This window comes from Vulpes vulpes, chromosome 12 (assembly GCF_048418805.1).
Source record: "Vulpes vulpes isolate BD-2025 chromosome 12, VulVul3, whole genome shotgun sequence".
Classification (NCBI taxonomy): Eukaryota; Metazoa; Chordata; class Mammalia; order Carnivora; family Canidae; genus Vulpes; species Vulpes vulpes.
The window spans coordinates 50,796,219-50,822,796 of NC_132791.1; the positions used below are offsets into that span (position 1 = coordinate 50,796,219).

General features: G+C 48.4%; 1 long non-coding RNA gene across 1 annotated transcript in view; it reads right to left on the bottom strand.

Annotated features, from left to right (window-relative positions):
- Nucleotides 1–968: 968 nt before the first annotated feature.
- The window catches only part of LOC112917034 (uncharacterized), a 146,940-nt gene continuing 121,330 nt past the window's right edge, over nt 969–26,578 (bottom strand). Inside the window, exons 4-7 of the long non-coding RNA XR_011995574.1 lie at nt 6,128–6,312; nt 5,298–5,667; nt 2,779–2,869; nt 969–1,083 (exon numbers count right to left, since the gene is read on the bottom strand). This is a non-coding gene — a long non-coding RNA (uncharacterized lncRNA). The remainder of the gene's footprint in view (nt 1,084–2,778; nt 2,870–5,297; nt 5,668–6,127; nt 6,313–26,578) is intronic.

A 26,578-nucleotide genomic window follows, 5' to 3' on the forward strand; every position in this document is an offset into this window, starting at 1 on the left:
ATGGAAAGAGTCTTAATATACTAAGTAAAAGACAGCTGGTTATGAAACTGTCTATACAAGATATATATTTTTTGTGATAGATGTGCAGATGTTCTCAGTTCTTTTAATTATTTCACCCTGTTAAAAATACTGTACAAAATACACACTATGGAAAAGTTACATAAAAAAAGACAGAACCCCAAATTCCTATCAAAATCCCACCAAGATATTTTGTAGATATAGGTAAGATTATCCTGAAATATATATATATATATATATATATATGGAAAGACAAAGGAACTAGAATAGCTAGAATAATTTTTGAAAAAGAATAGAAGGGAAAGAATCATTGTACCTGATTTCAAGATTTACTATGTATCTAGAGCAATCAAGATGGTATAGTATCAGTGGAGATGTATCCAGATATCCAGAAAAAGACCCACACAAATACGCCTGACTTGACAAAAGTTTAACAGCAGGGGTGTCTGGGTGGCTCAGTCAGTTAAGCATCCAACTCCTGATTTCAGCTCAGATCATGATCTCAGGGTCGTGGGATCAAGCCTCATGTCAGGCTCCATGCTGGGCCTGGAGCATGCTTAGGATTCTCTCTTTCTCTCTCTCCCTCTGCTCCTTACCCCCATCCCCCCCCCCCCAAAAAAAAAGCTCCTCAACCTAAGTCCCATGCCTTATATGAAAATTAACTCAGAATGGATCACTATACTATAAAACTAAACTATAAATAGTAATACTATAAAACTTTTAGAAAAAAAAAAATAGGAGAAACTCTTCAGAGCCAGAAAAGATTTCTCAGATTTAAGATCTAAAGCACAATTCACAAAAGGAAAAATAGCGAAAACAAAAAATAGTGACACCACCAAATGCTGAGGAAGATACATAGAAACTGGATCACTTACACACTGCTGGTGACAATGTCAAATAGGACATTCACTCCTGAAAACTGTTGCCTCAAAAATGAAACCTGCAACTACCACAGAAGCCAGCAGTGGCACTCCTGTGCATTTATCCCAGAGAAATGGAGGCTTATACTTACACCCAAATCCACACAGGAGTGTATATAGCAGTTACATTCACAGCAGCCCCAAACTGGAAACAATAGGGATGTCCTTCAGTGGGTGAAAAGTTAGACAGTGGTATATCCGTACCTCAGAACACTACTCAACAGGAAAAAGGAAAGAATCACCAATGCAACAATCTAGACAACGCTCCAGGGAATTATTATGCCGAGTGTAAAAACCCAACCACCAAAGGTGATATTTTATGATTATATTCTGTAATTCCATGGTTCCTTCACTAGTCCATTCTCAAAATGACAAAATTATAGAAATGAAGAACAGGTTCCTGGTTGTGGGTGGTTAAGGAGGGGTAGAGGCAAGAGGGAATGAGCATAACTAAAAAGGGAAAACATGGGAAATCCCTTATGGTGCTGGAAATGTCAATATCCTGGTTGTGATCTTGTACTACAGTTTTGCAAAATGTTACCACTGGAAGAAGCTGGATAAAGGGTATGCGGCATCCCTCTGCGTTATTTCTTACAATTGTGTGAATCTACAATGATCTCCAAATTAAAAGTTCCATTAGAATAAAAAGGGCAGAGATGAGACAGTCCCCAGAAAATGGGCAGACATGGGCCTGTGTGCTGTGCTACTCAGGGCTGCATCGAAGGCCTTGCATCCAGCAGGGAGCCCAGATCACTCAGCATCCAAGTGACACCAGGGTGGCAAGAGTGAGGGCCATGGGGGGAGGGTCCCCAACAGCCTGCCAGACTCCTCTGAGCCCCTCAAGGCACAGCCTCCTGCTGTCCTGTTGGCAGCCCTCAGGGGAAGGGAAGGGAAGGAACCAGCATGGCAGGGGCTCTCCCCAGTCAGCTCTGGGCCACTGGGCAGATCCCAGCAGCACACCTCAGTGCAAAGTACATCTGGATCAACCTGGCCCATGGGCAGGATGAAACAGTGACACTGTCTCTTCCCAGGTGAGATCAGGAGTCCATCAGCAAGCAGCAAATGAGGAGGCGTGGCTTGTTCAGGGCTGTCCCTCCCAGAGCTAATGGCCTGTTTAACTCAGAATCCATAACAAGAGCAGCTTTCTCCAATTAAATAACCACAGGCAGGGGTTTTGTTATTTATTTATTTATTTTTATTTTTATTTTTTTGCAAACCCTAGCACTCTGCCTAGTAACAAAAAGTAAACATAGCATGATTTATTACTTTAGGAGGTCCAAGACATGCCATGTTAATTGCCTCTAATGAGGACATAGTTATCAGACGTCAACAAACCATCTGATTGAGCTTACTGAGTGATTGGAGGGAGCATAGCCTTTAGAAGAGCTACTGTTTACATGAGAACACCAGCCACACAGGGCTCCCTGTAGCATGGAAACACAGGCGTTGATGAGGGAAAAATAGTAATGACTTACAGAGACAAAGAGTACAGTCCTAGTGGATGTTCTGTATTGAGGAAAGCCAACAATCCCAGTGGGCTGGCTCTCTCTTTGCTCTAAACAGCAGCAACGCTAAACCTATAAATAAAACTCTTCCCATTAGTCTTCTGTTCCTGCAACTCACTCAACTGCCTACCTCAGGGCACCTGCACTTGCTGTTTCCCCTGCCTGAGTGCTCTGCCTCCAGATCTGGGAAGATTCCCAGGTATCTGCTGGGTCTCAACACACATCTCTCCTGGGAAGGGCCTTCGCTGACAGCTCCCTCCACATTGGCTTCCTGCCCCCACTTCCAGCCACAATCCCTACCCCATCTCCCCACTTGTGTCCTTCATGGCACTTACCTCGAGGAACTGTCCTGTTTACTAGAGTATTATCCTCACCAAAGCGATAGCCCCACAGAGATCGGAAGCTCATCCATCTTCTTCCTATTACCTGATGCAGAAAGTTCCAACAAATACCCATCAAAAAAAAAATCAGTAAAACTAACCCCATTCCTGTAGCAGCTTTAATCCTTGGTCACTTCTGCTCAGGAGAGGTTGTAGTCACAAAAAAGGCCCCGGCCGGGGCGGGGGAGGGGGGGGGGGGTTGCTGCCCATGGGAGGCTCAAAAGAGTAAAGAGCCTCTACCTTTTTAGAAATCCCTTTGGTAGGAGCTTCTGTGGAAAGTCTGACAAGTTGAATTGGCAGACTGAGGTCGGGCTCAGGACCCCCAAGCTGTATTTCTTAGATCTCTAAGTCTACTCTGTTTGCCCTCCATCTCTGCCCACCACGCTGGGCTTGCTCACTGTCTCCTCTCTAGTCTTCCCTCCTGCCCTATGCTATCTATGTGACAGCACCAGCATTTTCTAAGAAGACCTGAGTAATTCTAAAGCCTCTCCTTTAGCTTCAGGTGCAGTCTGTTGAAATTACTTCTAAGTCAGAAGCACAGGGCTCTGCTCACAAGTCAGAAGACCCAGATGCTAGCCTGCCTGTGCCAGTCACTCTCCTTGGGAGAGACCCATCCCATCCCTGGAGTCTCTGGAAAGGACACATGACCTTGCAGCTGCCACCTTGGCCAGGCATGCTCCGTCCTGCCCAGGATTCTTGTGGGGTTGGGGGAGGCCTCCTTTCTCCCATGGAGAGAAAGAGCCATTGTGGTAAATGTTTTGGACTGAATATTTGCAACTCCTGTGCTGCTCCTCCCAGCTCCCATGCTGAAACCTAATCCCTAAGGTGATGGTAATAGGAAGTGGAGCTTTTGGGAGGTGACTAGATCAAATGAGTAGAGCCCTCATGAACGGGGATTAGTATCATAAAAGAGACCCCAGAGAGCTCCCTTGCCCCTTCTACCTTGAGAGGATACAGCAAAGTAGATCCTGACCAGACACCAACTCTGCCAATACCTTGACCACGGACTTCCCAACCTTAAGAAGTGTGAGCAATAAATTTCTGTCATTTGTAAGCCACTCAGTCTGTGGTATTTTGTTAAAGCAGCCTGTTGGGACTAAGGCAGAAAACCTCAGGCCCAGTGGCCATCCCAGAGACTTTAGATCAAACTTTGCCAAAGGTCCTTCCATGAGGAGTTAGAGGGTATAAAGATCTTCCCCACCGGAGGCAGGCAACCCTTGAGAGCTATTAGAGTTCCAACAGCTACTCAGCATCCCAGGCCTCAGTTTCCCTATGTGTAACTGAGATGACAACAGCAGCACCACCCGATGGGACTGAATAAAGCCATGATACAAGACTACAGTAGCTGGCACAGGGTAAGCACTCAATAAATGGCAGTCCTGAGTAAGATGGTGAGGATGATGATGGAGAAATCGAAGGAGATTAATTCACACTGAAGAAAAGCAGCAGTAGGAATGATCTCTGGTTGTACTGTTGAGAGACAAAAGTATGTGTGCAAGGAGTCTGGGCCCGAGTCTCCTTCAAAAACTAAGGCATTTATTTACACATGAAACATGGAGAAGAGCTCCCAACCTGGGATAGTCATGTGCTGCCCCAAGAAAGCCTTTTTTCCTGCCAGATACTTCTAGAGTTAGTAACACGGAGAGGTTGCACAAGTGACCTCCATGCTTATTTCCCAGCTAATGTGATATGATGGTCATTCAGGGGGATGGTCAGTAAATTCCAGAAGCCACAAGTGAGTGAGCCATTAAAACTGATACCTATAACGACTGTGTGGCAATGGGAAGCAAGAGTTAGGAAATAAGGGGAAAGACAAAATACAGAATTGTGTTGCAATAACAGCTGCCTAGAAGCATGTCTGCTTACAGGCAGGCTAGAGAAGCAACGATCAACAAGAGTTGATTTGCCTGAGTCACAGGATCGGGAGTGATTAAAGCAACATTTCTGCTCTGGTGGTTACAATACGGTCTCTGCCATTTTTTAAGTAAAAGGAGTGAGGGAGGATCTCACGGAGTGTATGTACGTGGGGTTCCCTGGCACTGATGCCTCCTTCATTCATTCTCCCTCTCTGGTACTATTTGTTACCTCATTTGCTACCGTTCAAAATGGCTCCAGCCAACATGGCTTGTTGAAGTGGGATTTTTGCAGACTTACAGTAGCTCAAAGAATAGCAAATTAACAAGCCAAAGAGAAAAACATTGTCAGGCTTTGTTACTAAGTTTTGCAGCACAGAGTTCATAGAGTTTAAGGGCAAGGGAAGCAAGAGATGAAAACGTGTTTGCAAGTAGCCTTGTGAATGAAAGAAAGCCCCGAGGCCTCAGATAAAGCTCACTGGGCCCAGCTACTTCATGAGCCAGAGGACATCTAGCCAGGTAAGCCTCCCTGAAGAGCAGATGCTGTGGAGTGAGCAAAGCAGCCTGTTGGGGACCTGTGCTCTGGCTCTCAGGCGCAGCCAAGGTGAAGACATGTAGTACCTGTAAATAATCGCTCCTATTGGAGATAATAGCAGTGGCCCCCACCGTTGTCCTGATGATCACGGGGTCTTAGAGGATGATGTCCTGGAATGGGAGCCTTGCTCTCCCATCTTCCCATCTGGAGCCCAGCCAGGCTGTCCCTCAGCTCAGCTGGGATGGGGTAAGGCTCTCCCTTCCTTTGGCCTCTCCCAGGCAGAGTCCATCAACAGTAATGCTGCATCTCTCCAGGTGAGGAAACTGAGTCTTCAAAGACACAAATAACTTCCTCAAACTCAAAGCCACGCATCCCTGTAAGTGACTGGGTGTGATAGAAACCTACATCCTGTTCCTCTTTGCCATAACGAAAAAACATGGAGGGGCAGCCAAGGGCCTGCAAAGAGGAAGGAAAGAGAAATCGTAGGCAAAACTCCCTCTGCACTCACACATCCACCCCAGGTTCCTCAGACAGCAGGTTTACACAACCACCCAGAAGGTACCAGCTGCGGCTAACGGCATGAGAAGCTTGGGGACAGAAGCACAGAACTTCTGGTGAATGGACCAGCAGACAGAGCCAGATAGCCAGACCCAGTGCTGGTTTCATGAAGGGCAAACAGGAAGGAGCAATGTTAAGAAAGGTAAAAGAGAACATCGAAATCCTGATCTCTGGCTGTTCAATCAACAGTTTGCACACAGACTCAGAAGAAGATATTTGACTATAAACTTTTGCTCTGCCCTGGGCTTCTGAAATTGTTAACCACAAAGGCAAAACAACAAGGCGCCATTTCCCATGAGCATAGGGTCCAGAGCCTTGGGGACCGAACCCCCTCTCAGCTTACAGAAGCCCCACATACCTGGGCTGAATGGCCTCTCTGCTGCTCACTCTGGTTTTCAGCAGCATGTTGTCACCACAGCACATCTAATAATAATTGAAGAGCAATTCCAGGGCATCACAACCGCATCTCCCTTGGGCTGCATCCAGGTTAATGTTCCCAGAGCTTCGGTGTCATCCCTGTCAGTGAGCAAGGCTGTCAGCGGCCTGCGGAGGACACATCGTTCTTTTTGGCATCCTTCTCTCCCTCTCTCTGGCCCACACCCTGTTAGGAATCTCCCCCTTCTGCAGGAACTACCCCCATCTGCCTCCCTCTCGCCTCCTACACTTGGTTTCTGGAGAGCAGAGATTTGCTCAGACGATCTATCTGGGGCCTTGCAACCAGCTTCAGCTGTGGAATCTTTTCGATGAGCAACTTTAGGTGGCCCCCAACGTGCAATCACATGGACGTGGAACGATATTGGTTAAAATGGGGATGCTGGTGCAGAGCCCCCTAGCCTGGCTCCTCTCTGCTCCCAGCTCCTCAGAACACCCCTTCCTCTGAGCAGCATCTTCACGTGCGTATGTCAAGAATGCCAGGATAATGCAGTGGGTCAGTGCCAGGGGGAGGGCCAGAACCCAGGCTTTGTGACACCAGCCAGAGGCTTCCACCACATCCACCTGCCAAAATAGTCTCCCTTCCCTATACCACCCTGCTTCACTCTCCATTTGGTTAGTGTGAGTCCAGCAGCTTCTAGGCTTGGAATGTTTTCCTCTTTTTTCGATCCTGGCATCTCTGTGCCATGAATTGTGGGAGACAATCAGGTGACCAGGATCTTCCAGGATTGTGTGGGGGCTAGGCTGAGCACGCTCTTTGAGGCTTCTGGAACTGTCTTGGGGCATCCAAACCTTTCTGAGGAACCCACTGTCTTTTAGTCCCAGCAACAGCAAATATTGGGCTCACATGGACCACTGATTCCCATGAAGAGCCACTTTACTCTTCCATCAATGTATTCTCAGCCACAGAAGGCTCCCGGGTCATAGGAGGGGTTGTGCAGTTTACACAAAGGATGCAGAAGTGGGTGTCAGGGGGGGTTGACTTGCTGCCAGCTTTGGGTGTCTCTGGACATGTCACTCTCTTTAGGATCCAAGCACCCATCTCTCAAGGAGATCATATCCCCACCTTCCTTGCCTCTTAGAGGTACACACTGGTGTGTGAAAGGCCCTGTGTGACACGTGAACAGATGGCAGTCATCTTGTGTGGAGCTCAGCAGGGGAGTCAGCACTGAGTTGAGTGTGAACATGGCAGCTGTGGGATCTCGGGCAAGTACCCTCCTCTCAGTGGGCCTGGCATGTAGTAGGAGACCAGAAGCCCATGTCGAGGCCAGGGGTAGCTGGCATGTAAGCTCTGCATGTGGCCTTCATCACTCAACCCATATCCTCCTCTCACGAAGGGCCAGACCCAGCCAGCACTTCCAGGCCAACAGAAACTTTCAGGCTCACTTTCAAAGCCTGGTAGCCCAGCCCTGGGAACAGAACAGGGAACAAGCCATGTAGATCCTTTCCCTGGGCCCAGGCAGCCAACCACTTCTGCCCACTGGGACCCAAGAAATGAGGCCTGTCTGTAAGGCCCTGGGGGTAGGTCTGCATCATGTGACCCAACTCCAGGTCAGGGAGGGTCAGGGCTGGGGGGGGGAAGGGGGAAGTGCCCCCATCCCATATGAAGGAGCTCAGCTGCTAAAATGAGAACCCACAGAGCCTCTTCTCAGCCCTCCTCAGTGAGAGAGGTGATGCCCCCAGCCTTGGGCCAGGCCCAGCAGTGGAAGCCACTGACTGTGCTCTCCCTCTTTCCTCCCCAGCCCTGCTCCCCATCCCTCGCACACCCCTGCCACATTCCTGAGCAGGTCCAGGCATTCCCCTCACAGAAGCTTCTTCATGTTCTCCCATCCATCTTCATGCAGCAGCCTGAGCAGCTTCCTTTCCAACCCCTGCTGCTGCTTTGAAGGGGCATCCCTGGGGGGAATGTGGGGAGCATCCTTTCCTGTCCCCCACTGCCTCTCCCCATCCTTCCCCTTGGGGCTCCACAGGGAGGGACAGCAGCCAGGTCTGCATTCCTCCTGCCTTTCCTGCATGCCTGCTCGGCACTCCGTGCCCCCAGCCCACCCCCTAGGACACTGGGATATGCCTATACTTGCTGCCTCTGCTACACAGTGGGCTCATTTATCTGTCTTTTAAGTCAGTTTGACTGAAACTGATGAAGAGACAATGGGTCCCAAGAAAATCTCAAAGGGCGTAATAAATCCCAGACCTATAAAGTGAAAACACAGGCTCTTAAATTTGTTTACATTTCTATTTTCAAAGTTAGCTATTTTTAAATCTTTTAAGTTAACTATTTTTTAGATTTAGATGAGCTAACTTAAAAAATTACAATTATCTCAAAATATAACAATGTTAGATTCACATGTGGTTTTAAGCATTATAGAGAGGTCCTGTGTGCCCTTTGCCCAGCTTCTTCCCTCAATGGTAACACTCTGTGAAACAATAGTACGATATCAGGACACTGACAGTGATGTAATTTGCTGAGCCTCTTCAGACATCCCTCATTTTACTTGAACTCAGCTGTGAATTTAGTTCAATGCAGTTTTATCACATGTGAGGATTTATGTGTCCACCACCACAATCAAGATAAATGTTCCAAAGCCACCAGATCTCTCTTGACGCCCCGCCCCCTTTTTAAAGATTTTATTTACTTATTTGACAGAGAGAGAAGAACACAAGCAGGGGGAGGGGCAGAGAGAGAGGGAGAGGGAGAAGCAGACTCCCCACTGAGCAGGAAGCCCGACATGGTGCTCAATCCCAGGACTCCAGATCATGACCTGAGCTGAAGGCAGACACTGAATTGAATGAGCCACTCGGGCGCCCCTCTTGATATACTTTTATAACCACACCCACTTCCCTTCAGCCCCACATCTCTGGCAACTCTTCTCCATTTCTGACATTTCATTATTTCAAAATGTTACCTAAATAGAATCGTACAGCATGTAACCTTTTGGGATTGGCTTTTTTCAAGTGGCATAATTATCTGGAGATTCATTTAAGTCATATGTCTATCAATAGTCTGTTCCTTTCTTGCTAAATACTATTCCAAGGCTACCCCGAGAAGGAGGCAGATAGTGAGTTCCCTAGTACAAGGATGACATCCAAGCAGAAGCTTGCTAGCTATTCCTCAGGGATGCGGCATAAAGCGAGTTTTCTCAATGAGAGTGATGTACACCTAACAGGACAAAACTTGGTTCTTGCGAAGCTGTTATGGTGGCTGTGGCTTGCCAAACGGCTATAGGACATAAACAGATATATGGTACTTCTGTGGTACTGAAATTTCATGGTTGGAAAATGTCTAAATAGGCAGAGAGACTATAGTATTGAGGGAATTCTTTGCTGGCAGGAGCTTGGGCTAAATGGTCTCAAAGGCAGAGCTCTCAAAGGCTAGGTCCTCCTAGCCCACAGCTTTCGACAACCCAAATCTCATGTTTGTAATTTAAGGTTTCAGATCCACAAACTGTCCCTTATTAACTTTTTACATAGGATCAGGAACTGCCTTTCTATCACAGTATCAGGAAAGACTCATCAGACAAGGACAGGATTCCTCTCACAGATGCCTGGAAGCTCTTGAAGAAGAAATAAAACCAATCATCTACCATGAAAGAAGCTTACTATGCACATACTCTTGAGGAAGTAGCAGACTCGTGCATAAATGAAAACCAATGGATCAGGGACACCTGGGTGGCTCAATGGTTGAGCATCTGCCTTTGGCTCAGGGCGTGATCCCCAAGTCCCGGCATTGAGTCCCACATCAGGCTCCTTGCATGGAGCCTACTTCTCTCTCTTCCTGTGTCTCTGCCTATCTAGGTCTCTCATGAATAAATAAATAAAATCTTAAAAAAAAAAAAAAAGAAAGAAAGAAAACCAATGGATCAGAGAATAGTCCTTCTGAGGAGTTTTATCTCCCCTCTGTGGCAGCACAGGAGATTCTGGGGGACCTTAGGTCAGAAATAGGCTCATCTCCTCAAACCCACTATCTATACGCTGGCCCATATAAAGGTGCTCATGAAAAATCCAAATGTCTCTGCCAATATACCATCCATGCACATGGTAGAAAGGTGACAGGTCTGAGCAGCTCTCATCCAGTTTTCTCAGTGATGCAGTCAGTCCTGCTTCTCTCCCTGATGAAGGTCCTGATGAATGTCCTGGAGCTAGGGACTGGGTAAGATTGAGGCTCACTTTTCCCTGTAGGTAAGCGTTCTCTTCCAAGGTGGAAACCTACCACCAGGTGACATGGGGACCAAGCTACATGCACCAAAAAGCCTTGGAAGCGACTCTTGGAAACCATGTGTCAGGGTAACTGGCATAGTTATCAGTGCTAGGAATCAAAGAGTCGAACTCAACAAAAATCACTTGCTCCAAGTAAAAGGTCACAGATACAAAGCAGGAGCCTTATGGCCCAGGGAAACAGGACTACACCATAGCAAGGGCACAAGAACCTGAATTTAGTCCCAGAAAGCCATGAATGCCCTGGTCAAGCTGGATCTTCCAGCTTTGCAATCTAAGGCTGAAGCTTTAATGAGACACAGCTTCCTAATTACAGGTACAAGTGGTTCCCAGAGAGAAGAGGCTGTTAGCCAACTTGAAAGTTTTCTTTCAGGAGGCATTAGCACAGAATGAATGGATTAGTAATTTAAGAAATTTGTTTTTTCCTACAAGTGCACTTCTATGCCAAGGCTCCTAGGTCCAAACCTTTCATCTACTCCCTGGGGCTTTGGAGAGAGTCCTGAGAGGTGAAGTCACCTCTGGCCAGTCTCAGCCTCCCAACACCCACCTGGGCAGCAGCCCACCCAGCAGCTACAGCATCCATAACAGCCCATGAAGAGACAATGGCTCAGGCCATGCTGAGGTGACAAAAAAGTGTTTTAAAAGGCTATTGGAGTCAATGGAGCCACCGCAAGGCACATCTGCCACCTCTCTGGGTTCTCAGGAAGAGCTGTGATACCCCAGCTGGGATAGGGGCAACGTAGGTCAAACTTTGGGAATTTGAACACAACCCTGACTCTCTTCTTCTCTGCCACAATGACTCACATGCTTCACACAGAAAAGTGCCCATTCTGGACAGGAAACCGCAACCTAGAAGAGGAGCCACTGTAAACACTGGAGCAGTGGCCACATTCTAGTGGCTGCTGTTTCTTTCAGATGTGGCCCATCTGCTCAGCCCTCACCTCCTATCTGCCCTGCACTGACACATGCAGCCTCCAGGCCTCCTATCTCTTGCCTCTCCAACTGGGCCCCTCCTGGGATGCCACCTCTTACCTTCCTGAACCATGCATCAGATTTCAACTCCCCTTCAGTGACTCCCTTTGTCCACAAGGTGAAGCTCAGACTCCTTAGCCTGCCCCTCATTGTCACAGCTCCCCACCACACCAGGCCTGAGCCCAGGGCACTATGTGGTTTACATATCACCTTTGCACAGATCCACCCACTGCACTGTGCAGGGTCCATCATTCAAGCCGCCAGTCTTCCCCTAGCACGTGAAACCCAAGAAGCAGTTAAAAGGGTTCTTGCCATCAACAATGTGTGACATGGAGCAACCACATGGTCATTTTGTGTTCCTTTTGTTTCATCCATACAATGGGAATAATCATATTGCCTAGCCTCGGGTGAGGAGCAAAGGATTGAATGCTGGTCTAGAAACATGCCTGGTGTGGGAAATGCACATAGCACCAGCCATCACTAGTGGTATCACCTCTGCCCAATGTGTTTTTTTGTAGCCAGGGCACCTAAACCAAACGTGCAGGGGATGCCCAACCCCACTGGGCTTGGCCTCCACTGCAGGCTGGAGATAGTGGGCAGACTTCCAGTCTGCTGACAAGCTGATCAACTGCAATAAAGCACGAAGTGATGGGACTGCCAACTGAAAATGGCAGAGAGAGACATCTGCCCTTCTGGCTCCTTCTTGGCCCAGGAAGCTTTTTGCAAAGCCCAGGATAGAGTCTGGATGAATGTGTGGAACAGCAAAGGCCTCATCTGCTTCTGTCCTTTCCAGTGGTCTGCTTGGTACATTCCTATGGTCTGGGCTTCCACACTCAGATCCCCGTTCCCCTGATTACTTACCCTGCCTCTGGTCTCATCACAGGTCCAGTGAGCATTTCTGTGAATAAGCACCTCTCTGCCCTTGGGTAGATGGCCAGAATCCAGCACCCCTGGGGAAGAGGCTCCCAAGTAAATGGCTCCAAGTTAACAAGTTTCACAATGGGAAACTATTCTCAATAAGCTTCCTCAGCACTCCTGCCCTACCCTTCCTCCCATCTCCACTCAGTCCTGGGGGGGCGGGCTGTGGTGAGCAGCAGGTGTTCCCAATCCCCCGAACAGCTCCCTGCAGAGTTTCCTACCACCAGCCACAGGGGTGCCAAAGGGGGACGCCCCCATGTCCAGAGGCCTATGATAGTGTGCCAGGATGGAGACTTGGGTGGGCCATGCAGGGTGCCTCCACCCAGAGCAGGTCATTCCACACAGAGCTTTGTTTTAGAACTTGTGAGCTACCTCCATAACCACAATAGGAGGACCACACAAATCTCCTGCAACGAAGCATGAAAAACAGCCTGCGGTCACCCGGAGATGAGAGGTCGATGCAATTTCAGTTCTGACACTTAGGAAATAACTGGAACAAGTTTCAACCTATTTGAACCTTAGTTGCCTCATGTGCAAAATGGAAATAATGTCTGCTGTCCTGTCTCCTTCAGGGGCCTCTACATTTATTCATTTGTTCAGCTAATTAAACTGCAGCCAAATGCCAGGCATGAGCAGGGGCTGTCAGAGGAAGCCTGCTGGTCCTGGGGGCCTCTAGAACCCAGTCTAGCTGCTCTGATAACCATACAAGGCCATAAATGTGAAAAACAGTTTGGTGAAAGCGTGAAATGCCAAACGACTAGCATCATTAACATGGAATGTGTTGCATTAAATGTAATTATCTGCTGAAAAATGCTTATTAGGTTAATGCTCTTCAGGCTTTAATGTGTACTAGAAGCACTTGGGTTTTTTTGTTTCTTTGTCAAAATGTTGACTCTGATTCAGTAGTCTGGGATGGGCCTGAGACTCTGCATTTTTCATAAGCTCTTAAGCTACTGGGCTGTGGACCACATTGTAAAGAGCAAGGTGTTAAATTAATGTTGAGTGGTTATAGTTCATTAAGCATAAGATATAACTTGACTTATCAGATCAGCTAATTGTATGATTTGGTGGGAGGGGAACATCAGATGGATAAGTTTTGATAGGAGTGCCTGACACTGAGCAAGTTCTACAATGCAGGGCCTTCCTGAGTGGAGGCCACTGAGAATGGTCTATGCATCCATAGGGCAGAGGGAGATGCAGGGACAGTGAGGGTGGTGAGGTCTGAAGGAAAAGACCAGTGAGCACACTTCATAGGCTCTTCAGGGGTGTCCAGAATGCTCTGCAGAATGACAGGGGGCCCCAGGTGTAAGAGGTTGGCATGGTTTGGGCACAGGTCTTGGGCAACTTCTTCCGGGGGCATCTTCTTCTCCCTACAAGTGTTCAAGGGGTGAACCTGGTCTTTTGGTGGGTCTCAGTTAAGACTGGATTCTGGGGACTACCTGACTTAAGCTACAAAATATCCTCAGTGCAAAGTATTAGCTCATGGAGCCTGCACCAGGAAATGCTGTCAGACCTCAGGAGGAGCCGGATGGGGGCTGGCCTCTTGTTCAGATTCTCTCTCGTGTCTTTATTCCTCTCTGTGTTCCTCAAAGTGTCTACTGTAGGGCTGCACAAAGGGCCCAAGGAAGCCAACAGAAAGAGAAGGGGGAATAAGTACTGGGGTCATAAATTTGACCTTGCAAGTGAGTCACCCACTCAGACACATATGCTTTACAATAAGAATGGAGTTGGGGCACCTGGAAAATTCTATTCTCCACTCGATGAACTCTTTCCTCCAAAAATAAAGCCCATAAACTTGTTCATCAGCTGGAATATTCCCTCTGAAGAGAGTACCTCGTCTGGCAGTTGACTTAAGCAGTTATTTGCAGCCTATAATTTTCACAAAAACAGTAGGGTGTGCCTGGCGGGAGATGTTTTCTACAATCCCATGGAAAGAAAACAATGAGAAAACTTTGGAACAAAGGATGCCTCTGATTCCATCCGAAAATCATCGACAATTCAGGGGCCAGGCCAACAAAGATGTGGAAAGTTTTGGAGCCGACTTGCAAGGAGTCGGAAGTGCTGTGTTTAAGGGGGGTGATGGGGAACGGCCTGCAGGATCCCTGGTGGGATGAGGTGACAGGGGATGCTAGAGACAGGGGCACCAGGAGGGGATGACAAAGCTTGAGGCCCACGGAGGTGGCAGCCATGGAAGCTGGTAGGAGGGATCCAGGTAGGAATCTGCACACAGAGAACCAATAGGGCTGAGCAGTGAATAAAGAGTACAGGAGGGGGGCCTGAGAGACCGTCGCAGTCTTGAGGTACTAACTCCAAGCAACCAAAGAATACAGTCCAGGCAATGAGGGGAGGGCACAAAGAACAGACAGACCTGAACATGCTAGGAAGAGTTTTGTGCAATCCATAGCAAAGTGGAAGTACTTTGCCTGTTTTTCGTGTCCAGGCAGCTCCTCTATGCTCCTGGTCCCACAGGAAGGGAGAGAATGAAGCAAATCTAGTGGACTGGTGAGAGAAAGGAAATGGTGAGGACTCTGCTTCTTAGGGACACTCCTTGAGGCCCTTAGCACTCAAGTTTTCCTTCCTTCCTCCAAAACAGCATGAAAACAGCAGCTCACAGAGCCTTCCTGAGAACCAATCACATAGTCTGTTCACGCCCACACATGAAGCCAAAAGTCACTGGAGAGGCAGGGTCCTGGGGAGAGAGGGCTGCAATCCTCCCACAGACTGGCAACACAGTATCCACACAGAGCTGAGGATTGTCAACGGTAGGCAAGCCTCATCTCTACCACCTTGGTTCTCCCTGGAGGGAAGGGTAGGAGGGGACACAGGACAGTGAAAAGACCTTGACATGACATAGAGCTGTCATTGGATCTGCAATGCAGAACTTCTGCCCTGTGTCTTTCAAGTTGAGATTCATAGTTGACTCTCCTCTGTCTGGAGCTTCTCACTGCTGCTCCGTGTCTGAAATGACAGCAGTGACACTGGAGCTCTCCTGTGTCTCAGAGTCACTGCTCTGGACTAGACCTGATCACCTCTTTGAGTGGTCCCCAGGCTTCTCAAAGTGTTTGCTTAATAGGACTGTATTAGTCAGGGTTGGCTAATGCTAGGTGCTATAACAGCAATATCTTAAAACTCAATGGCTTAACGCAAAGAAGGTTCATTTCTCACCCACAGAAAGTGCACAGTGGTCTCCTGGTCAGCCAACAATCCTCCAGCAGGAACATAAGCATTCAGGCTCCTTCCATTGTGTGGTTCCACCATCTCTGAGCCTGTCGTATTTTATGACCAAGCATCTTAGTGGCATGTAGCCACTTACATTTTAAATCAAAGCATTCCAAAGATTCCTCCAAACTCGGCCAAAAAAAAAAAAAATTCTATCTAACTTCTTTCTCATGCTGGAATTATAGGAAAGAACTTAATATTTCTTAATTACTAAGAATAATAACTCTGGATGAAGAACAGCATCAGAAACATCATTTGGGCAGCACCTTCATGCCAGGATTAGCAATAACATAGCACCCCTCCACTGAGCTGCCCTTCTCTGCCAGGTCCTATCCTGGGCACATGATGTGTGTTATGTCTGTGTCTCACCACATTGTGTGACTTAGCCATAAATATGCCCACTTGACAGAGGAGGAAACTGCGCACCAGGGAAGCCAAGCTAACTTGTGTCAAGGTCACGCAATTGTCATAAAGCAGTCCTAGGATATGATTCCTGTCTGGCTCCCAGACCCGTACTCATTCCTCAGCATAAGCCTGCCCTTCTCAGTGATCCACACAAGATAAAAGCAGAACCAGCAAGGAGACAATAGTGACTTCAGACGCCTTGCACCCTTTCATGCAGTCCATGGCAAATGGTAAATATTCGCCTGTTGGAGCCATCTTTGCACTTTGATAATTTCTTCTCTAGATTCCCAATGCTGGTAATTTGAGGCTAGGATTCCCATTTCCTGCATTAGCTAGGAGTATGCATGGATAGCAAAACTGTGCAAAACCCAGCTGCCCCTTGCAGCAGAAGGTAGCAATTACATTGGACTCTGCCCACAGCCCTCTGCATTTATCAGCTCCAGCTGAGGCAACCACATACTCTGGATCTCACAGCAAATAAGGGCTTTCTGCTGGTGCGCTGGAGCTGGCTCATAGCAGCACAGCCTGGCCAGTTGTGCACATCTCTCCCGAGCTCCATGCTCATGGTCATCACCTTAGAAGATTTCAGTTGGCCATGTGGGAGTATTTACACCACAGAAATTGGTAAATGCCTCAAATCAGGACTTTTTTAAAAAGCAGAGATCCAGCTGAGACTGTTGTTGGAAACAATGTGTGTTGAGGGAAGGAGCAGATGTGCAGATAAGGAACGGTGGGAAATAGCAGTAATAGTAGCAGCCAGCACAAACCAGGCACTTACAAACCTGGCACTGGGCCGAGTTCCAGAGATTCTCGTTTACATAACCCACAGGAAACATATTAAGTATGTGTTATCATCACCTTTGCTTAAACCACCCTTTGACCACCTCGCTATACCTCTCAGCATAGTGGTGCCTCTGAAATATGGTCCGGGTCCCCCTGCTTCAGAAGCACCCTGGCTGGTTCATTAAAATGCAGATTCCAGGGCACTGTCCCTTCTGTGCTAGATCATGATTTTGGGGGAGGGGAGCCAGGACTCTGGATTTGTATCAAGCTCTCTGGCAATTCCTCTGCTCACTAAAAGTTGTAAACAAGGACTTAGGGGTTAAAAATTGGACTCCACCTGGGGTCTTCTCATAGCGTCCCACAAAATTTACTGGGAAATCTGCCCAGAGAGTTGGTGTAGGACTCGGGTGGGGTTTGAGGCACTGGCTCCAGAGCCCATGGCTGGGGAATCCAGACTCTGATTCCATCCCCTTCCCCAGAAGCCAGTGAGTTCCCCAGCTCAGCAGGCTCAGTGGGTCCCAGGGGCTGGGGCACTTGGAGCACATGGCGGGGACATTTCTTTTACTGTCATGAAGAGCTGTTGGTTGAGATCTCAATTTTATAACAATTTTCAGTATGTGGAGCAAAATCTGTTTTGCATTATTTTCTTCTCAAAATAGACTTTTCCATATTTTATAATAATAAAATCACCTTGGCAGGACAGTCATGCAACCTAAATGAAAACACTCTCCAACGAAATGGCACTTGACCAACTTGAAACAACGCAAATGTCATATTTAAATGGGAAGGGAAGGGGGTTGGTGCACGGGCTCACCTGGCCACAGCTGTTACCAGGGCCAGCCCAGTCCTCAAAGGCAAGTCTTGCTACCCCACCCCACTGGCCTTCAGAGCCTGCAGGTGCTCTCTCTCTCTCTCTCTCTCTCTCTCTCTCTCTCTCTCAGATGTGCTTTTCCACCAAAAGTCATTAGGAATGATTCCAGAGGCACTTGGGCTCTCCCCGGCTGCAGCTCAAGTCTGGATCAGCTCACAGCAAACATCCCTTCTGTTGCCTGTAGCCACTCTCTATAGGGCACCAACCTGGAAGAACGAAAGTGGCAGTACCACAGGCTCTAAACCAGCTGTGGCCACACTGTCCTGGGACAGCATGGCCATCTCAGCCTGGCTAAGGCAGGGCCTGACACCCACCATTACAGTGCAGAATCTAGATGAAAGCACCCTCAGGACTAAGCAAATCTCAGTCACTGACACCTCTATGGGACTAGATTTAGCAGATCCCTGCTGAGAGCTAATTCTGACCAGGGAGAGATAGCAGGAGGACTCAGGATTCCTGGGTGAGGGAGACAAGGAAAACACTTGCCAGGAAGTATTTCTAAGCTCTCTATACAAACCCATGGATTTGCCTCAGAATAACCCTTGTGGGGGGTGGGGGTGGGGTGCATGCATAGAATACATGCAACAAGATGGGCCAGGGGTTGATTGTTGTTGCAGCTGGGTGATGTGTGATGGGTATGGATTATACTCTTCTCTTGACTTTTGCAGATGTTTGGAGGTTCTTTAATAAAAAGTTAAAAATCAAAACAGGGATCCTTGGATATAATCTATACTCCTTTGTATAGCTCCTGCTGCCTAGGAGGCTAGAGGGTTCGTGTCCCAGTGGCACAGAGCCAACAGGAAAAGGATGTCACAGCTGCAGAGTCCCAACTCCCAGGGCCCATCTTCTTTCCTCATTTTCAGCTCAAGGCAAAGAGGCCTCAACTGACTGCATCCATCCACCGTCACTCAATGTATTTGTCATCCTCTTACCAGGAAGCCTGTTCCATGCCAGTCACCAGCACCCAGCAATCAACACAACAGACATAGACATGGTGCCTGCCTTCATGAGCTCACACACTACCTGGGGGAGACAGACAATAAATGTTAAAAACACCTGAGGCCATTTCAGACTGATATGAGCTTTCAGACAAGAAACCAGGATGTTAGGAAAGAGAGGCTGCTTTAGCTATGGGGGTTAGGGAGGCCTCTCTGAAAAGATGACACTGAAGTAGAGTGAAGGGAAGCAGTGAACCATGAGGGCTTCTCAAGAAATTACTCCAGCAGTGGGAACAGCAAGTGCAAAGACCCTGAGGCAGGGCATGCTTGGGAGTATTTGAAAAACCATAAGGAGACCACAATGGCTGAAGTGCAGCAAGCAGGAGAGAAGGGCAGGCACTGCAGTTAAGGGATGGGTCAGATGGACGGGGGATACTACATAAGTCCTCGAAGGCCTTGTGGGAGAAATAGAGTAATGCCACCAACACTCTGGTTTGCAGTGAGAAGAGACAGAGGGAGCCAGGGGGGTGACCAGGGGATCAGATCATAGGCTGTAGCTGCTTCAGAATCCATCACACTTTCTACTTCTCCCATGAAACCTCTCCTGATCTTTGAAACCAAAAGAGACTGCTGCTCTTGCCCACCCCCTGCACTATAATGTCCCCTCAGCTCCTTCATGACATTTGTCATGCCTGCCTGTCCTATACGGGGAGGTGAGACATGGTCACACATCAGCAGCTTTAGGGAAGGGACTGAGCCCCTTACAGCTTTCATCCTCCTAGGAGCTCCTCCTCCTCCAAGTCTCATTGTAATGGCACCTTCTGGATGTTCAGTGCCCCTCCTCCAGTGCTCCTGCTCCCTCCAGCACTTGCTTCTCCTGGAGCACTGGTCTTGTACCCTGAGATAGTCTGTGCACTTGTCCAACTCCTTCCAAATCAGAAGCCTCTCCAAAAGAAGAGCAATGCACTGATAATGGCTGATCAATACTGCATATTTGTTATGTGCCTGGCCTTATGCTAAGTGCATCTTATGTTCCCACTAATCCTTTGAGGTGGGTAATATTGTTAACCAGACTCACAGGTGGGCAAACTGAGGCTAGGAGAACATGAGTGCCTCGTTCAACCTCACACACTAGAGTGTAGCAGAGCCATGGTGGTTTGTCTGAGGACAGAGGTCCTGCTCTTGGTCTACTGCAGTCCCCAATTCCCAAGCCCAGGAGGTCTGTGACACACACCACTCTCCTGACTGCCCAGCAGAGGGCCAGGCCCTGCCCTGGGGAAGCAGCCAGCAGAAAGGCCCTATTTACTCAGGTGCCAGGTGTACTGGGTGGGGGGTGGGAGGGTTCTGGCTTCAGAGGCAGAGCACCTTCTCACAGACACGAAGACCTTTTTGAAAATAAAGGGCTGGACTGGTGGCCAGATGGGCAGCCAGGAAGTAAAGGCTGAGTTCAAAGAAAGTGGTTACAGGGTGAGTGACTCCTGAGAACAAAGGTGGGATGCAGTGGCCACACACACCCGTCTGTGCTCCAGACAGGCCAGCTGCCCTTTGGTGCAGCTGGGACCTGATACTTGGCTGAGGGGCCAGCTTACCTCAGGAGCTGCCGCCATCTCAGTGCCCTGGGAAGGCCTAGCTCCATCTCCTGGGGATGAAGACTCAGCCCTTCTACTGTAGACAAGCAGCAGGAGGATGCACTCAGAGGAGCCAAGTAGCTTACTCAAACTCACACAGTGTGTAGGCACCAGAGCCCACATACAAACTAGAAGGATGACCCCAGCATGCCTTTACATCTAGGCAGTTTTGCCGTGTCCTGTTTTAAGCACTAATAATAATAATGCGAGTACATGGCCTAGCATGGGCTGGGATCTGCTGGGTACATAGCCCATGCTTTGTCATTGTTGCCATCATCATCATCACCATCACCATCATCATCATCATCATCATCATCATTGTTCTATCTTCAAAGCCAACAGATGTGGAATATTTACCGTGTGCTGACTGCCTTGCCTATATTACCTGATTCCTCACAATGACTCAAGAGATAAACATTAACATTCCCACTTTATGGATGAAGAAACCAAAGCTCTCAGAAGCTACAGAACACGGCCAAGGCCTCTGTGAGTAGATGATAGAGCCAGCCTGAGAAGTGAGCAACAGCAGCAATGTGGTGACCCTCAGAAAGGCAGTGACTCACCCTGCCTCCTGCTCTCCGCTGTTGGGGGCTGCTGCTCTCTGAGTCAAATCCAGAAAATGCAGGTCCTAACCTGAATATGGGGGCTCTGCATGGGGCGGGGGGGTTCTGATCACAGACCTGCAGGGAGGACTGTGGCCTTATCAACAGGAAGGGATTCCAGAGCCTGGCTGGGGCAGTCAGAGCCCACAAAACACTGGTTAGTCCCTCCCAGACCCAGGTCAAGTTCCCTCAGACAAAAGTGTTCCTGTCGCACCCTCCCCCACCAACTCCTCTTCAACCACCCTGGCCATGCCCACCCACATCAAAGCCTACGCTCAGTCATCCTCCTAGGCCCCAATACCTGAGTGGCAGTCAGGAACAGTACTGGGTTTGCATCATCAACCCAAACCTCACACTGCAGTCTGCCTGACACCAGGGAACAACCTAGGTATGTGGAAGTTTCCAGAAAACTCAGTTACGATCATAGCTTTGGCATCGTACAGTACTTATTTGAATCCTGAGTCTGCCATTTATTAGCCACATCTCTGTCCCTCAGTTTCCTTATCTATAAAATGAGACTAATAGTAATACCTGCCCAAAAGGGTTCATTAAGGGATTACATGACATAACATACATAAAGCTCTTCATATACCTCCCAGAACTTAGTAAATAAACAGAGAAATGAAAAGTAGCTAATTTTGATCCAACCTGACCCTTATATGTGTCCCTTAAAGTAAATGGCCAAATAGTGCTGACCTGAAAGCCAGAAGTCCTAAGTCTCAAGTTAGCCAAATAACTACACATCTCTGGGTCTGTTTTCTCTTTTTAAAATGAAGATATTGCCCACATCCTACTCAATATTTGACAAAAGAATCTGTGTTGCTCCTGCATAAGGATCTTTGGAAAGCCTGAAGCCTGAAGGAAGATGAGTTAGAAGTTGCCTGTCCTCAGGATGCCTGGGTAGCTCAGTCAGTTAGGTGTCTGCCTTCCACTCAGGTCATGATCCTGGGGTCCTGGGATTGAGCCCCACATTGAGCCCCTCTTCTCCCTCTCCCTCTGCTGCTCCCCCTGCTTGTACTTGCTCTCTGCCAAATAAATAAATAAATAAAATCTTTAAAAAAAAAAGAAGTTGGGAGCCCTGGATGGCGCAGCAGTTTGGCGCCTGCCTTTGGCCCAGGGCACGATCCTGGAGACCCGGGATCGAATCCCACGTTGGGCTCCCGGTGCATGGAGCCTGCTTCTCCCTCTGCCTGTGTCTCTGCCTCTCTCTCTCTGTGTGTGTGACTATCATAAATAAATAAAAATTAAAAAAAAAAGAAGTTGTCTGTCCTCTAAATAGCTAACTCAGAACCCACCAGCTCTAATTAAGGGCAGGCTTGGAGCTGGGGCTCTGATGTCACTGTGAAGCTGAGTGGGTTAAGGAAACATTTCTCTCCCACCTGATTTGCCACCAACATACACATTCAGAGGATGAGTTCTGCAGCAATCCCCTGCCCCCCCAGCGCAGCGATCCCCGCCCCCACCCACCCACTGCTGGACCACTGTCTCTTCAGCAGAGGCTGCTCTCCCTCCTGAACCTCCCCAGCCCAAAGCCATAAACAAGCCCACCACTGGGACCACTGCCTTCTTCAGGACTTTGAGCCAAGTCCTTTTGGACAGGACAACTGTAACGTTAACTGAACGCTACAAACTGATACAGGTATTTACCACATTTCAGGATGGGAATCTTCCCAGGAGCGTGAGCCTGCCATAACTGCCAAAATGCTGAGTCTGGCATTCCATGCTGATCACCAGATGGGCGCTCTCGGGCACTGGTGATGGTGCAGCCATTTCCTGCCTAGTTTAGAGAGGTGGCACATGGAGAAAGGATGCTCATGGCCTTGGCAGTGGGGATTGAGGAGGCACACAGGGAAAAGCAGAGACAGTCATTCAGCTAGGTTCTAGGCACCCACTTGGGCCAGACAGTGGGCCAGGTGCTGGGGACACAGTGGTGAATGTGACCATTCTGTCCACATAGAGCCCTATGGTCTGGCAGAGACAGAAACTGAGTGTGTCATAGTGTGGTGTCAGTGCCTCAAAGCAGGACATCCAGGGTGCTTAGGAAGAGTGAAGCAAGGGGACACAGCTGGCCGGAGAGTCAGGGATGGCTTTCTGGAGGAAGAGACTTTTCTTCTGAGAAGTTAGCCAGGCAGGGATGGGTGGTGCGAAAGACTGTGGGCAGCAGAATGTCAGGTACATTACCTGACCCTGCTTTAAAAATGCTCACCTTGTTAAAACACAGTGGGCCTGGGGGTGGAAACAGCTTCTCACAGAGTAAGCAAGTGTGCGGCTCATCTGTCCCCCAGCCTTGGTATCTGCAGCTGCAGAGGGTGAGAAACTGCTGCTCCTCACCATTTGGGAACCACAGGGGAGGGGGTGGCTGGGCTGCCTTGTGTGGTTATCTCTGAAACATTCTTGGCTCGGAGGCAGAGGCATGCCAAAGCATCCCTGAATAGTGATTGAAGTTTCTAGGTTTGCCTTTGGGGAAATTCTTCTGCAAAAGCTCATGTATGGTTCCCACAGAGCTGCTCCAGATTTCAGACTTGGTGTCTTATCACACTTCAGATGAAACAGCACAAGCCTGCACATCTGCCTCTGCTATTTTTTGCCTGTGGGTCCCTGTCTGATATTAAATATTGCCATCTTGCTTACTGCTGTGAATGGCATTTTCATAGCCCTTTCTACAATAATTAGTTTCTTGATGTCTTTTTTCTCTCCCCAGTGCTGATGAGAGGAGGACGGAAATCCTCAGGTAGTTCACCCGAGAAGGCGATTTCCTGAAAAGGGCCATGCATGTGGCTGTTTCCAGTCCTGGGTTATCCAGCAAGGATGCCTGTTTGGTGATTAACAGCATTTCTCCAAGTGTGCTCCTTGGAGCCTTGGCTTCACACCATGCCAAAAGGTGTTTTATGAGAAAGGGGTCCCGAGGTCATTTGTTTGGGAAATACTTGATTAAGAAATGTTGAATACATTTCCTGGGTTTGGGACTTCTCAGAACCTTTCATGTGTGAACGGGCACTGGAAATTTCCAGAAGGAGAATACAACACCCAGAGTGGCCCAGACTCTCCCCATTGCAAGAGTAAGATAAGATAGTAAGTATCTTGTTTTCCTAGGGCTGCATAATTGGGTGGCTTAAGACAAAAAAAGTTTGTTTTCTCTCAGTTCAGGAGGCTAGAAGTTCAAAATCAAGGTATTGGCAGGGCCACACTCCCTCCAAAGATTCTAGGGGAAGAATCCTTTTTTGTGTCTTCCTAGCTACTGGTGGTTGCCAGCAACCCTTGGCATTCCTTGGGTTATAGACAAATCACTCCAATCTCTGTCTCCATCATCACATGGTGTTCTCCCTGCATGTCTCTGTGTCTTCACATGCCTTTTTATGAAGATTTAGTCATGGGATTTAGGGCCCAAGCTACCTAGTTTGACTCATCTTACCTTGGTTGCCTCTACAAAGACCCTATTTCCAAATAAGATCACATTCACAGCTACCATGGGTTAGGATTGGGGCATATCTCTTGGGGGGATACTGACCCACTATAGATGGGCTAGAGAGAAAAAACATTTAAAGCCGGAAGCCTGTGGCTCAGCACACAGGCTCTGAAGCCAGATCTAGCATTAAATTCCAACCAGCAATCGAAGCAAGTCAGTAATTGTGGCACCTCCAGACTCATTCTTCTCATCTAATCATCTCATAGGCCTGTTGTGAAGATCAAAGAGATAAATACATAAAGCATGGAGCTCAGTGCCTAGTACACAATGGAGCTTTAAGCAGCAAAGTAACAGGGTCAGATGAGTTTTTTGAAAGAAACCAATCCCCCTGGTTTCTGGGTGGGAGGATGAGTTGGCAATACCCAACTTCTGTCTTGATCTCGTTAGGCCTTTTCCTCAGTACATCTGAGGAAACACTCCCTATAGCCTATCTGGCCACAGTAAAAATAGCGTGAGGGATGCCCAGATCTGAACCATATGAGGCTCTGCTCAGGGAACATGGACTCAGGGCTGCCTATCTGTCCCACTGTCTGTCAACTTAGACATCATCATGAGACATGGGTCAAGCCATCAAAAGTTTTGGAATCCGTTTCCTCCTCTAAATGTGAGAATAACAGTCTCTTGCGGGTATCTCTTATAGAGTGACATGAGGATTGAATGGCAAAATGCATAGTAAAAGAGCTTTGTAATATGCAAGTGAGTGCTCAAGATGTATGTATGTGTGGTGGTGGTGGTGATAGGGACCAATGCCCCTCAAAATACTGCTCCTAGCAGGTCATCCAATGCCCCTATCAGACAGTCTGGCTTACTCTGATCCTAAGGCAGGTAAGAACAGGGCAAAGGCAATTATTAGGAAGAAGTCTTCTAAGATACGAAGGTATTGAATCTCAGCCAAAGCTATCCTCAGCCATGCCACTGAGGTCTTTGATTGCCAGGAACCAGAGATGTACAGGGAAAGCAAAATGATGCACAGCCTAGGCTGAGTGGGCCAGGGCAGGCAACAAGGGTCTGTTATTTGTATCTTAATGAGATGCCCAGTGGCCCAAACTCAGAGGTAGGTGGGCATGACTCTGCATACTGCAGCTGGGGTTGGGGCTAGGGCTGGGGCTGGGAATATGGAGCCCTGAGGGTCTCTAAGAGACTCTGTTCAGATGATAGGGAGGATGCCCATCACTAGATCTGCAGGTAGGACAGGGCCCAGAAGAGCTGCATCTTATGATTCAAATGCAGGAAAGCAAACTCCTTAAGGCCCTGTGATTTATGGGGGGTCATGATGTCTCAACCTGCACCAAACCTGTCTTTAGAAGCTAGCCCCTGGGTCTCAGCACATGCACAAGCAGCATCCACTGTGTTGCTGCTGGCAGGAGCATCCTACAGAGCCCGGGAGATGGGGAGTGCATGCAGAGGTCCAGATGTGCACTCAGAGCCCAGGGGGACTTCAGAATTCTCTCCTTGACAAAGGGCCTGTGCCTTGACCTGCTTCTGGAACCAGCACCTGTGAAGATAAAAGGGCACCCTCACCATCAAAGGATACACTCCTAAGCCATGCCCCCTCTGGAACCAGGCTGAAGCCTTGGAAGACATCAGAAAATGAAACCCAAGAAGGCTTAGAGACCCCCAGGGAGCAACACAGGGGCAGCAAACACCAGAGAGACCAGATGTCTGCCTGCAAGGACCTCTTCGGATTATGGGGTAGCACCCCTCTTGTTCACTGCTTCTCCTTAGCCCCAGCACAGTGCCTGATGTACAGCACACACTCATCTAATAGTGGACAATGCCTGGAATTCCCACTGCCAGTCCAATACCATTTTGCTAAGTACCTGCAAGGCCACCTGATAAATGCTAATGGGAAATGGAAATAACAAGATAAGAACCAGAGATACAATTAGAGTGTGTAAGGCCTCGAGCTGCAGAATTTAGGGCCTGTCTCCCCCCCCCCTTAAAGGGCCCTGCAACCCCTCAGATTAAAAAGTGGTCACGATGGGTCCTACCCCTCCAAGAGGGTGGTTGTGAGTATTGCTGAGGTCACTGATAGGTGGTTGGTCACAGAGCTGCACAGAGTGTGTTCAGTAAATGCTGGCTGTTGATATTATTTTTCTAATTAAAGCATAAAACATATGAAATATTATATGAAACAATGCATAGAACTTAAATGTCCAGGGCAGCCCCGGTGGCCCCACGGTTTAGTGCCGCCTTCAGCCTGGGGTGTGATCCTGGAGACCCTGGATCGAGTCCCACATCGGGCTCCCTGCACGGAGCCTGTTTCTCCCTTTGCCTGTGTCTCTGCCTCTCTCTCTCTCTCTCTCTCTCTCTCTCCCTGTGTCTCTCATGAATAAATAAAGTCTGTTAAAAAAAATGCGTGA